The 14,329-nt window shown below is 41.3% G+C and overlaps 1 long non-coding RNA gene across 1 annotated transcript in view; it reads right to left on the bottom strand.

Moving 5' to 3' along the window:
- Positions 1-1,682: 1,682 nt before the first annotated feature.
- LOC136318977 (uncharacterized) overlaps positions 1,683-14,329 on the bottom strand; it is a 35,673-nt gene continuing 23,026 nt past the window's right edge. Inside the window, exon 3 of the long non-coding RNA XR_010728142.1 lies at positions 1,683-1,752. This is a non-coding gene — a long non-coding RNA (uncharacterized lncRNA). The remainder of the gene's footprint in view (positions 1,753-14,329) is intronic.

Genomic DNA, 14,329 nt, shown 5'->3' with positions numbered 1-14,329 from the left:
AGTTGTTCATTGATTGCTTTCTCATATGTGCCTTGACCGCGGGCCTTCAGCAGACCGAGTAACCCCTTGCTGGAGCCAGCGAACTTGGGTTCAAGCTGGTGGGCTTTTTGCTCAAACCAGATGAGCCCGCGCTCAAGCTGGTGACCTCGGGGTCTCGAACCTGGTTCTTCCGCATCCCAGTCCGACGCTCTATCCACTGCACCACCGCCTGGTCAGGCTCCATGCTTTTTTTTCTTTTTTTGCCTTTTCTTCTCCTGTCCCCAACTGATGTTTTTGTCCTCCCTCCCATTTACTTCAGTAACAATTTCCTACCTTCAACCTACATTTTCCTTTCAATATAACATAATGGGTAATAAGGGACTCCAGAGCCAGACTGTGCTCAAATCCTGGCCCTGCAAGTTATTTAATCTCTGTACCAGCTTCCTCAGCTATAAAATGGGGGTGATGATAAAACCTATTTCATGAGGAGTGTTACGAGGGTTAAATGAGTAAATGCATGGAGAACACTTAGAACAGTGGCTGACAAAAAATAAGCACTGAACCCAGCTGACAACAAAAAAAGTAGGAAGCCAACAAGAGAAAAGAGGGGAAGTCATATAGCATACTTAACTTGTGTATCTTTGAGCCACGGATTTAAGATAAATATATCAACTATAGATAATAAAAAATTTTTCTCTTCAAAGCTCAAAGTACTTTATCAAAACTTGCTTATTTGTTCTGTCATTTTAGAAAAGTACTCAGTAAGGTTTAATATCCAGGTTAGACAGAAAAATGAAACACAAAGGAGAAAAAAAAGAGGTACCCAAAGTGAGAAAATAAAGAGTAAAGAAGTAAAAATAGGAACCCAAAAGAGATCTCTCTGTATCCAAGGGCTCCCAACTATATGTCACATGACCACCATCAAGACTGCCTTAGGGACATAGAAACCAAATCAATTCAATATTAAAAGTTATAATCATGTCATTAAAAGAAAGAGGACCAACCAGATACTTCCATGTTTTATAGAGTAGAGGTCTTTTGAAAACATGACTTACCTTATTTCCCCATGTATAAGATGCAACTTAATTTTGAGGCCCAAAATTTGAAAAAAAAAATGTATTACATAAAGTTATTGAACTCAAATTTTATTTATCTACAGCAATGAGCACAAAAATAAGCGCAAAAAAATGGGAAATGCAAGTAAAAAAATACACAACCACTGCATGGGACGCACCGTTTTTAGACCCCAAATTTTTCTGGGAAGTGCGTCTTCTACATGGGGAAATATGGTAAATAAGAGACTCCCCTCTTTTAATTTAATCAAGTGAGAGGCAGGGAGGCAGAGAGACAGACTCCCACATGCACCCTGACCAGGATCCACCTGGCAACCCCTGTCTGGGGCTGATGTTCTGCTCATCTGGGGCCACTCCTTCACTGCTCCACAACTGAGCTATTTTAGTGTCTGAGGCAAGGCCATGAAGCTGTCCTCAGTACCCGGGGCAAACTTGCTCATTTGAGCTAATTGGTTGTAGGAGAAGAGCAGGGGATGCAGAAGCAGGTGATCACTTCTCCTGTGTGACCTGACTGGGAATCAAACCTGGAACTTCTACATACCAGGCTGATGCTCTACCACTGAGCCAACCAGCCAGAGCAACAAGAGAATCTTTATTGCGCAAAAGAACAGCTTACCTTAGGGTGTACCATGACAATTTTGCGTAAAAAATTCTTTATAACCAGAATATCTGTCATCAAAGTTCTTGGATTTTTATCAACCTGTAACAACATAACAAAATACCCACCAAATAAACACAAACAAAAGTACAAGTGAATCAAATTATGTATTTCTTCCTACAAAAAATAACACCTCAGAAAGCTTTTCAGGCATCCAAGGGGAAAGGTCTTTGGGTCTGAGACATGGACACATAAAGGGAATGTAACAGCCATCACTTCTTAGGTTCAAGTATCTATTTCATGGAACTTCAGGAGATAAATGAACAATAATCAGAGTACAACCCACAATCTCAAAACCACTTTTTGGAACAAATTTAAAAGTAATCCATGCCTGACCAGTGGTAGTGCAGTGGATAGAACATTGACCTGCAACACTAGGGTCGCCAGTTTGAAATCCTGGGCTAGCCCAGCCAAAGCACATACAACAAGCAAGCAAAGAACAACTAAAGTGAAAGCAACTATGAGTTGATATTTCTCGTTCCCCCCACCTCTCCTCTCTCTGTAAAATCAATTAATAAAATCTTAAAATAAATAAAATAAATAAAAGTAGTTCAGACTGGAGCTGAGAAGAGTAACTCTATCTTAACTCTACCATTCTAATGTGGGTCAATCTGTATTAAGAATATGAATGAAGCCCTGGCCGGTTGGCTCAGCGGTAGAGCGTCGGCCTGGCATGCAGGGGACCCGGGTTCGATTCCCGGCCAGGGCACATAGGAGAAGCGCCCATTTGCTTCTCCACCCCCCCCCTTCCTCTCTCTCTCTTCCCCTCCCGCAGCCAAGGCTCCGTTGGAGCAAAGATGGCCCGGGCGCTGGGGATGGCTCCTTGGCCTTTGACCCAGGCGCTAGAGTGGCTCTGGTCACGGCAGAGTGACGCCCCGGAGGGGCAGAGCATCGCCCCCTGGTGGGCAGAGCTTCACCCCTGTTGGGCGTGCCGGGTGGATCCCGGTCGGGGCACATGCGGGAGTCTGTCTGACTGTCTCTCCCCGTTTCCAGCTTCAGAAAAATACAAAAAAAAAAAAAAAAAGAAGAAGAATATGAATGAAGTTGAAGGAGCAGATGCTAAAAGAAACCTATTTTTTTTTAGGTTAGAGGAGGGGGCTAGTGAAGCAGACTCCCACATGTACCCCTGGGATCCACCCAGCAACCCCATCTGGAGCCCGATGCTTGGGTACCAAGCTATCCTCAGCACCTGAGGCTAGTGCGCTCCAATGGAGTCATCCTCAGGGTCCAGGGCCATTCTTGAACCAGCTGAGCCACTGGCTGCAGGAGGGGAAGCGGGAGAGAAGGCAAAGAGGGAGGGGGAAAGAAGCAAATGGTCGCTTCTCCTGTGTGTCCTGACTGGGAATCAAACCTGGGATGTCCATACACCAGGCTGATGCTCTATCCGCTGAGCCACAAGCCAGGGCCAAAACCTATTTTTGAATGCTATTCATTCTTCCAAACATTTATTTTTAAGAAAAAGTTGTAAAGCAAAAAATTCAAAGCCAGAAGACCTGTGTTCTAGTATTGGGTCTGTAAAAATTACTTAAGTAACCATAAATAAAGAATCAATTAACTGCTCTGGATCTTATTTCCTAATCTGAAAAAGAGGAATAAAATTTATTCTTTTTACCCCACAAAAGTTTTAAGGATCAAATAATAATCTGAAAGTATATGTTACTCATCGTAATAATAATAGATACCACTTGTTGAATGCCGACTATGTGGCAAGCATTGTACAGGTGCTATATATACATTACCTTATAACAATCCAGAAGGCAGGTATTACTACCCCTTTTTTGTAGATTAATAACAAAAACAGCCTGACCAGGTGGTGGCGCAGTGGATAGAGTGTCGGACTGGGACACGGAGGACCCAGGTTCAAAAGCCTGAGGTTGCTGGCTGCAGTGTGGTCTCACCAGCTTGAGTGCAGGGTCACTGGCTTGAGCATGGGATCATACACCTGACTCCATGGTCTCTGGCTTGAGCCCAAAGGCCGTTGGCTTGAAGCCCAAGGTCGCTGGCTTGAGCCCAAGGTCATTGGCTTAAGCAAGGGGTCACTTACTCTGCTGTAGCCCCCCATACCCCTGTCAAGGCACATGAGAAAGCAGTCAATGAACAACTAAGGTGCCGCAATGAAGAATTGATGCTTCTCATCTCTCTCCCTTCCTGTCTGTCCCTATCTGTCCCTCTTTCTGACTCTGTCCCTAAATAAATAAATAACAAAAACAAACTGAGGCTCACAGAAGTTAAGTAACTCAGTGATAGAGCCAAAATTTGACCCTATGTCTATCAAAAACCCATTGTTCATGCTCTTTCCAATACAGCCTGACACCTCCCTACAAATATAAGACTGACCATCCAATGAATGTTTTCTCTATTTCAGAAATGTTCCTAAAGTATCTTACTTATATTACTTCACTTACCCCTCATAAAAACCCTATTAGGTCCCTATATTAATCCACATTTTCTGGATGAAAATAGTGAGTCTCAAAGAGGTTAAAAGCTTTTCTAAGGGTATCTAATCTTGTTCCAAAGCTTCAGTATTAACTACTTTCCTATACTAACTCACAAATATTTAATATAGTGTCCCTAAAACCAAAGTTAGAGAGTCACCCAGAAAAGGGAGAAGTCCAGGAGAATGAGAAGTAGAGTGAGAAATCAATAAGTTCTTATTGGTGGCTCAGAAAACACAGGGCCATGTACTGGGTACATACTAAAGGGGAAAAAAAAGGTCCAACCTCAAAATCTCATAATACAATAAAGAAAAACATGCAAATATATAATAAAGAATAAATTGTAATACTTTTTATAAATACACTTAAAAGAGATCAAGAACTGTATGATGAGTGGGGATAGTTAGAAAAAAAATTTTTTTAATTATTAGAAAAATAGATGAGAATTATTTGAAAATTCTGGAAACAAATTTAGTATTATTTGTACACATAAATAATGGTAATTAAATAGTAACTGCAGCACACATGACATGACACATCTTCATTTAAAAATATTATACAATGCTCAAACAGTAGAAAAGCAATGGTCTCTTAAAAACATTTTCTGTACTTAACACTTAAAAAAAACTTCCTGGCACAGTTTCAAACTTCTGTAACCTTGGTGATTATAGGGTATATTACAGAAAGGACTAATTATATCTAGCAGCAAGGCAACCAAGTAAGTGAAAGTTCTTTGACTTCTGTGAGCCTCAAAGAACTTACTAGAGAGGGGCTATAATTAATAATGATGAAAGCTACCATTTACTGAACACTTGCTACATGACAAGCAGTTTAAATGCAAGCAGGAAATACCCAATTTTATTGATAAGAATGAGACTAAATAAGCTAATTAATTTGTCCAAAGTCACAGATAACTAGTTAAGTGGCAAAACTGAGATTCAAACCTAGATCTGACTAACTCCAAACCACACATTCCACTATGCAATTCTGCCCCTCCAAAGAATGTTCAGTTTCTATGCATATAACTATCTGAATCAGATATTACATAATCTATTATTATTTTTTATGAATCCTGACAGGCAATGCTTATGCATGACTACTGAATATATGTATTTATTCACTCATAAAACACTTAATGTGGTTTATTATATACCTGAGCCTATAGAGATAAATAAGACAATCTCAATTTGAAGAGTTCACAGTTAAGAAGAGAAATATAAATAATTTTTATGACAATGTAAAAAGTTTTATGATTTAGATATATAAGAGATGCTAAAGAAATACAATAAGGATTGGCACATAATCTAGACTGAGAAGATAATGAGACATTGTGAGGTCAACAGATGGTAGTTACACAAAGCAAATAGCTTCTTTTAAGATCTACTCATAAATTGTTAAGAGAGACAAACAGATGGCCAGACAGACAGATACACTCTGACTGTAAAGTCTTTTACAGCCTTTTATAATTGGGTGTCAGAAACCCAGTACCATGGCCTGACATACCTACAGAAGTAGTGAATTTAATTAAGTGTTGTTAGAAAAAATGGAAGCTGCCAGCCCTGGGCAGCAGAAACCACTACTGAATTACATGTTTCAGCCTTCACCTTTAAATACAAGTCTAATTATATGATAGAACTGGGAGCTGTTTCATGCTTTGAAACACAAACTTATGTATTCACAGGTTCAATGTAACTTTCTAGGAGAAAGTCAATTAGTATCTCTGTCTCTTTAAGTAGAAAAATAGATAAATACAGAGATCTATAAGTATCAATGCATAGGTATGTTTGTATGTATAAATATATATCCATACCCATTTTACCATTTAGTATTATGGCAAAGATAAATATAAAAATGAGTAAAGATATCAAGAAGGTCTTATAAAATCAAATTGTTTTTGGAGGGATATGTTACCCAGCCTAATGGACCCTAAGATACAGGACTGACACAGTATAACCAAAAAACCCCGCATGCCTCCTAAATGAAGTTTTCTTCAGTCTTCCCTGAGATTAGTTCTCCTCACATGACCCAAGTAGTGAATCACTTATTATAGCTTTTTCATGGATGTCTGCTATGAACCTTGCTTCTTCACCCTCCTTCCCCACATGAAATGTATACAATGAAATCTTTCACAATATCCTCTTTTTCTCTTCACCCTCTTCATTTAAATTCCTTTTAAATAGCTTCCTAGTACCAGAGGCAATAAAATGTGTTTTGTTTTGTTTTTAATTTTTTTTATTACTCATTTTTAGAGAGGAGAGAGAGACAGAGAGGAAGAGAGAGAAGAGAGAGACAGAGAGAGAGAAGGGGGGAGGAGCTGGAAGCATCAACTCCCATATGTGCCTTGACCAGGCAAGCCCAGGGTTTTGAACCAGCGACCTCAGCATTTCCAGGTCGACGCTTTATCCACTGCGCGACCGCAGGTCAGGCAGAGGCAATAAAATATAATGGAAAAAATGCTTTCAGGAAATCCTTGTTCCTCTGAGGTTATACTACTCTTTTACAAACTCTTTTCATCCATCACCAACTGATTACTGGGCACTAAGCTCACAGTTTTCCTCTGCACTCCTAGTCCTGCCATCATCTTGGCTGATTACCACATCCAAGTAGTTGACCAGTCTAGTCAACAACTTAGTGTCAAAATTCCCTGGCCTCTTCAACTCCAATGGTCTTGACTACCAATCATTTCCAGTCACCTATTTCCATAGCCATAGCTTGTAACTATACCATTCTGGAAACCTTAAACTGAAATGTCCCACTCCTTATGTGAAAAACTGTATACCAAGATATTACTAGTGGCTATCTTGGATTAAGTCAAATTATCTGTGCTCTAAATGCTCTCTTTGATTTTCCTTAAGGGAACACTGCTTTTGCAATAAGGAAAGAAAAAAAAAGATACTTTATCAGTCTGATGACAACTCCCTGTTCCTTCAAGTCTCTAAACCCCTTACACCCAGGAAATCTGTTTCTCAACCTCATCAAGACCTCTAGATCTTGACCCCTTCCCACTGGATTAGGTCCCCTTCCCGTATGCTATCACAGCATTCAGTGCTTACCTCTATCACTACACATATTACACTATATTGTAATCATTAGTTTATCTTTTCCTTTAAATTCCAAGCTTTTGGGGGGATCAAGTAACATGTTTTGGAAGTAGCACAGTGAGGCCAACTTGAACAAAAACAGGTTTCTGAATAAATACTGAAACAGCACTGAACAATGAGTAAGACTGGTTCAAATTCTGTCACTTAACTTCTGTAGGACCTTCAGAAAGTCAGTCAAATTCTGTAAATCTGTTTTATCTGTAAAATGGGGTGATAATCCTTGTCCTATTCACTTCATAGTTGTCAGGAGGTTTAAATAATATATAAATGTTAGGTATAAGAATTATTATTGTTTAGACTGGCTAAAACATGTGATCCCCTTTTCTAGAAGTGCTTTCCTTGGTTCACTGGCATCAGCTTTTTTATTGCTACTTGACATTAATAATTTCAGAGCTGACTAACCATTAACTGCTCCAGATTGTTTACCCTTCGGTTCCGCTAAAGATGATAAGGCACAACTAGGGATATCTGTTGTCCTGGTACCATACTCATTCCTTCTGGAAGGAGCATATGATTATTCAAACATGGGAAAAGGTCTCCCAAGTGCCTCTTGGGAGAATGTTTAAGGTACATACTCTAATTCTTTATGTCTCCACCAACTCAAAAGAAAGATCTGAGAATTGTTAAAGGGAATAGAGAACTCAATTGTCACTCATAAATATGGGCTACATATAAATCAATAAAAATCTTTAAACAGCCTGCCTGACCAGTGGTGGCACAGTGGAGAGATCATCAACCTGGGACACTGAGATTCCAGGTTTGAAACCCCGAAGTTGCTGGCTTGAGCACAGGCTCACCAGCAGCTTGAGTGCAGTCACTGGCTTGAGCATGGGATTATCAATATAATCCCAAAGTTGCTGGTTTGAGTCCAAGGTTGCTGACTTGAGCAAGGGGTCACTGGCTTGGCTTGAGCCCCCACCCCACCCCCAGTCAAGGCATGAATGAGAAGCAATCAATGAACAACTAAAGTGATGCAACTATGAGTTGATACTTCTCCTCTCTCTCTCCCTTCCTGTCTCTCTCTCTCTCTCTCAAAAAAAAAAAAAAAAAAAAAAAAAAAAATCTTTACACCAACCTAATAAAAATGTATACAAATAGGATCTGCTTGGCAATCCATTTTTATTTTCTTTTTCAGAAGACCCCAATTTAAATAATGGCTTCTTTCAGTGGTTCTCAAACTTACTTGCACATTAGGAATAATAGGGATTTTTAAAGTATTCCAAAGCCCAGGCCACATTTTTTATGACCTGAATTGTGTCCCCTGAGATGCACATGTTGAAGCCTAGTTCCCCCATGTGACTGTATCTGGAGATAGGACCTTAAGGAAGTAATAAAGTATAAACGAGATCATAAAGGCAAGGCCCTAATTTGATAGAGCTGGTGTCCTGATAAGAAAAGGAAGAGATATCAGACAGCCCTCTCCAGATATGTACAGAGGAAAGACCACATGAAGAAACAGCGGTAGAGCGTCGGCCTGGCGTGTGGGGGACCCGGGTTCGATTCCTGGCCAGGGCACATAGGAGAAGCGCCCATTTGCTTCTCCACCCCCGCCCCCTCCTTCCTCTCTGTCTCTCTCTTCCCCTCCCGCAGCCGAGGCTCCATTGGAGCAAAGATGGCCCGGGCGCTGCCCCAGGCGCTAGAGTGGCTCTGGTCGCGGCAGAGCGACCCCCCCCCCCCCCGGAGGGGCAGAGCATCGCCCCCTGGTGGGAAGAGCGTCGCCCCTGGTGGGTGTGCCGGGTGGATCCCGGTCGGGCGCATGTGGGAGTCTGTTTGACTGTCTCTCCCCGTTTCCAGCTTCAGAAAAATACAAAAAAAAAAAAAAAAAAAAAAAAGAAACAGTGACGCCTGACCAGGTGGTGGCACAGTGGATAGAGCGTCGGACTGGGATGTGGAAGACCCAGGTTCGAGACCCCAAGGTCGCCAGCTTGAACGCGGGCTCATCTGGTTTGAGCAAAAGCTCACCAGTTTGAATCCAAGGTCACTGGCTCAAACAAGGGGTTACTCGGTCTGCTGAAGGCCCGCGGTCAAGGCACATATAAGAAAGCAATCAATGAACCACTAAGGTGTCGCAACGAAAAACTAATGATTGATGCTTCTCCTCTCTCTCCGTTTCTGTCTGTCCCTATCTACCCCTCTCTGACTCTCTCTCTCTCTGTCTCTAAAAAAAACCAAAAAACAAAAAACAGTGACAAGGCACTCTGATCTTGGACTTCTAGCTTCAAGAAGTAGAAGAAAATAAATTTCAGTTGTTTAAGCCACCAATCTGTGGTATTTCTTTACGGCAGACTAATGAAATCAGAACCTTTTCGGGTGGGACACAAATATTAGTATTTTGGAAGCTGCCAGGTGATTTAAAATTTGTACAGGGAAATTTGGGAACCAACGCCTTATTTTATTTCAACTTGGAACTGTAATTCACCTAGGGTTTCCTTTCCTGTTATTAGATTTGTAAAAAAAAAAATTAAATAAAAATCAAAACATCAGTGATATGTAGAACCACAACAAAACCTGCCTCAAAAATCATCTGGAAAGGTGTTATCCCGGCTATGTTCTGAGAACAGCTGGCTCCCTCTGAAGTCCAATATAGTTTCGCAGGGAATCCGGGCAGTATAGATCGCACCTCTGTGTGAGAAGAAATGGTGACAAAACAGAACAGGCAGTTTGGATAAGCACCAGAATGTCTGGAATTGTTTATTAAACTTAAGAGCCAAGAAGGCTTTTCTCTGATGAAAAGATTATCTACAAAATTTAAAATGTGACTGGAAATAGCTATGCATCAGCAAATTGAACATTTAGAATTACATTATGGGGTTAAGACATTTAATCTCATGTTTTTAATTTTTTACATTTGATAACTCATTTATATTTTCAGTGAATTTCCACAAGGTCATATCCAATGCCAGAAACCTTCAAAGCCGACAGTTCTATCAGATATTCTTTTATTTTTTAATAAATCAATTCATTATCTAATAAACACAAATCCAGTAAGTGAGCTATTTTAGAACCAAAAGCAGAAAAATTCAATAATGAAATACTTAGGCATTTACCTGAGAGTTCTTTATTAAGGTAATCTTTAACAAAAGAAGCAAATCTTGCTACTCTGATTCATAAATTAACACTTGGTATATTTACATGTGTTGACTCAACTACCTTTCCACAAGGCATCAGTGAGTAGTGGATCATCACTAACACAGAGAACCTCAAAGTGTACCACCCTTCTTCGTTTCTGTACCCTGGTACTTGTATTACAAAAGGAAAAAACAAATTTCCCATTTTATAAAATGCCATCCCTTATTTTCCCTCTACAGTGGTATTATAAAGGAGAAGTAAACATGAATAAAGATAAATATCTCAGTCTCTGCAAGTTCTACCTTGTAAATGAGGTTGACAATGTTGATATATAAAAACCCAACTTTAAAAATGTAATAATAAGCTGTATCTCAAAATAATAGCACAACCTTCTCTTAAGTGCTCATACAACATACCTAATAAAGCCTTAACCATCTCAAAAAGTATGGACATTACCAAGATCAAGTTATAAAGAGGGTAATATTTTTCTTGCCATTAGTTTGTTTTTCAAATATAATTCAGTCACAAAGTCCAGGATAATATGATGGCAAGGTTATGCTACACTGAAGTTTAGTGAACTTGGCACGGAACCTGGATGCTTTGCATTAATCCTCAATTTTACCACTTACCAACTTTCTGACCTAAGGTGACCCCTTTTTTTCCATGACTCAGTTACCTTTCTGTGAAGTAAGAAAACAACTGTTCCTGAATTCTACTTCTTGTTGAAGGAGTAATATAGTGAAGAATGAGGAAAACATGTAGATACATGAGGAAAAGGTTTGTTAATAATGGAATTCTCCAGAAAACTTAGCAATTTAAAATAAAATGTGCAGGGCCCTAGCTGGGTGGTTCAGTTGGTTAGACGATCTTCCCAACATGCCAAGGTTGCAAGTTTGATCCCTGGTCAGGGCACATATAAGAATCAACCAATGACAGCATGAATAACTGGAATGACAAATTGATGTTTCTCTCTCTCTTTCCCTCTCTATCTCTCTGTCTCTCTCCCTTCAAGTCAATCAATTAAAAAAACAAAAATAAAAAATGAGGTTATTTGGAGGGAAGTCAATTTTAATTGCCTTACTCCATATACCAAAATAAACAAAAAAATCAAGTTGACTGACTAGCATTAAATATGAAAAGGTGGTCCTGGCTGGTTGGCTCAGTAGTAGAGCATCAGCCTGGCGTGTAGAAGTCCAGGGTTCAATTTCTGGTCAGGGCACACAGGAGAAGCAACTATCTGCTTCTCAACCCCTCCTCCTCCCCTTTCTCTCTCTCTCTCTCTCTCTCTCTCTGTCTCTCCTCCCCTCCCGCAGCCATGCTCAAATGGTTCAAGCAATTTGGTCCCGGGTGCTAAGGATGGCTCCATGGCCTCACCACAGGCACTGAAATAGCCTGGTTGCTGAGCAATGGAGCAGCAGCCCCAGATGGGCAGAACATAACCCTGTAGGGGGCTTGCCAGGTGGATCCCAGTTGGGACGCATGTGGGAGTTTGCCTCCCTGCCTCCCGCCTCTCACTTAATAAAAAAAAAAAAAAAATGTGAAAAGGTGAAACAATAAAATTAAATAAAAGCCTTCTATGTCAAGAGAAGTCAAGCATATGTTGAAATCTCATCTTCCCATTCAAACACATAAAATGATAAAACAAGTCTTTTAAAATTCTAATAAATACACAGTCATGGTAAGAAAAAAGGAAATCAGAAATCTTTATAGACCAGACATGGAGAGATATTCTTCCCTCATCTTCAGGAAGAAAATATGGAGAGAATCCATAATGGTAAGTAAGGACCAAAGATGCACCATATTTGAGGCCTGAACTAAGAAAAATACATGGGGCTACTATTGCAACACCCAAAGGCTTAAGAGCAAGAGTCACACAGGCCACACCTAGGAGGTCTGAGCAAGGGACCAAAACCAAAGCTATAGATGTGATGATGCCTTGGGTTGATACCTGAGGGTTGGTTAAAGCCAAGTGATGCTAGTAGCAGCATCAGTGATGCAGAATTTAAGGAGAAACAGGATATTTGTACACCTTCATAGTATTTCCCCAAAGTATACATTTTTTGTGAGCCAGTGGCTCAACTGGCTCAAGTGTTGGCTCCAGGTGCTGAGGATAGGTCAGTTGGTCCGAGTGTGTCAGCCTCAGGTGCTAAAAATAGTTCAATTAATTCAAGCATTGTCCCCAGACAGGTGGATTCCAGTTCAGGCCCATACAAGAGTCTCTCTCTCTCTATCTCCCCTCCTCTCACTTGGAAAAAAAGTTAAAACAACAACAACAAAAAAAACAAAAAACAAAAAAACTATATATAATTTCATTAACTACTAAGTGGCTAAAACATTTTAAGTAATTGAAATTCCCAATGCTAGAAAAGTACAGAAAGTTGATATCTTCACATAAAATGCTATTGTTACATGATGCAACCTTTTTAAAAAGGAATTCCCGGTAGAGTGTCGGCCTAGCGTGCGGAGGACCCGGGTTCGATTCCCGGCCAGGGCACACAGGAGAAGCGCCCATCTGCTTCTCCACCCCTCCGCCGCGCTTTCCCTCTCTGTCTCTCTCTTCCCCTCCCGCAGCCAAGGCTCCATTGGAGCAAAGATGGCCCGGGCACTGGGGATGGCTCTGTGGCCTCTGCCCCAGGCGCTAGGGTGGCTCTGGTCGCAACATGGCGACGCCCAGGATGGGCAGAGCATCGCCCCCTGGTGGGCAGAGCGGTGCCCCTGGTGGGCGTGCCGGGTGGATCCCGGTCGGGCGCATGCGGGAGTCTGTCTGACTGTCTCTCCCTGTTTCCAGCTTCAGAAAAAAAAATAATAAAAAATAAAAAGGAATTCCAAGAACCATTAAAATATGCCAACTTTGATCAAGTTAATTCTACTTCACAAAATCAGTCCTAAATTTTTCAATTTAATAAAAACCTATATGCATTAAGATATTTATTCTAGGCCCTGGCCGGTTGGCACAGCGGTGGAGCATCGGCCTGGCGTGCGGGGGACCCGAGTTCGGTTCCCGGCCAGGGCGCGTGGCGGGGGCGCCCATTTGCTTCTCCACCCCCACCCCCTCCTTCCTCTCTGTCTCTCTCTTCCCCTCCCGCAGCCGAGGCTCCATTGGAGCCGAGATGGCCCGGGCACTGGGGATGGCTCCTTGACCTCTGCCCCAGGCGCTCGAGTGGCTCTGGTCGCGGCGGAGCGACGCCCCAGAGGGGCAGAGCGTCGCCCCTGGTGGGCGTGCCGGGTGGATCCTGGTCGGGTGCATGTGGGAGTCTGTCTGACTGTCTCTCCCCGTTTCCAGCTTCAGAGAAGTGCAAAAAAAAAAAAGTAGAAAAAAAAAAGATATTTATTCTAGCGACATTAACATTAATTAGCATTATTGAGAACTATGTACTCAATATCAGCTGTGCTCCATGCATTATGCGTATTACCTCATTTAATCCTCAAAACAGCTTTATGAAGCAAGTATTTTCAAAAGGTCAATTAACTCGCCTGACCAGGTGGTGGCGCAGTGGATAGAGCATCAGACTGGGATGCAAAGGATTCAGGTTCGAGACCCCAAGGTCGCCAGCTTGAGCACGGGCTCATCTGGTTTGAGCAAAGCTCACCAGCTTGGACCCAAAGTCGCTGGCTCAAGCAAAGGGTTACTTGGTCCGCTGAAGGCCCGCAGTCAAGGCACATATGAGAAAGCAATCAATGAACAACTAAGGTGTCGCACGTGCAACGAAAAACTAATGATTGATGCTTCTCATCTCTCCATTCCTGTCTGTCTGTCCCTGTCTATCCCTCTGATTCTCTGTTAAAAAAAAAAAAAAAAAAAGGTCAAATAACTCATTCAAGGACATACAGTATGAGTTTCTAACCACTACAATACACTCCTATTAATAACAATGAGGAAAAGGGAGAAACCTAAAAGCCTAAAAATGTTAAAATGATTAATTACTGTATGATACATCTTCTATGGACAATTTATCTATTAAAAATAATAACTAGGCCCTGGCCGGTTGGCTCAGCGGTAGAGCGTCGGCCTGG

The sequence above is a fragment of the Saccopteryx bilineata genome, chromosome 1 (genome assembly GCF_036850765.1).
Source record: "Saccopteryx bilineata isolate mSacBil1 chromosome 1, mSacBil1_pri_phased_curated, whole genome shotgun sequence".
NCBI classification, from domain to species: Eukaryota; Metazoa; Chordata; class Mammalia; order Chiroptera; family Emballonuridae; genus Saccopteryx; species Saccopteryx bilineata.
Note: the sequence above shows the minus strand (reverse complement) of the source record. Positions and strands in the feature narration are given on the sequence as shown.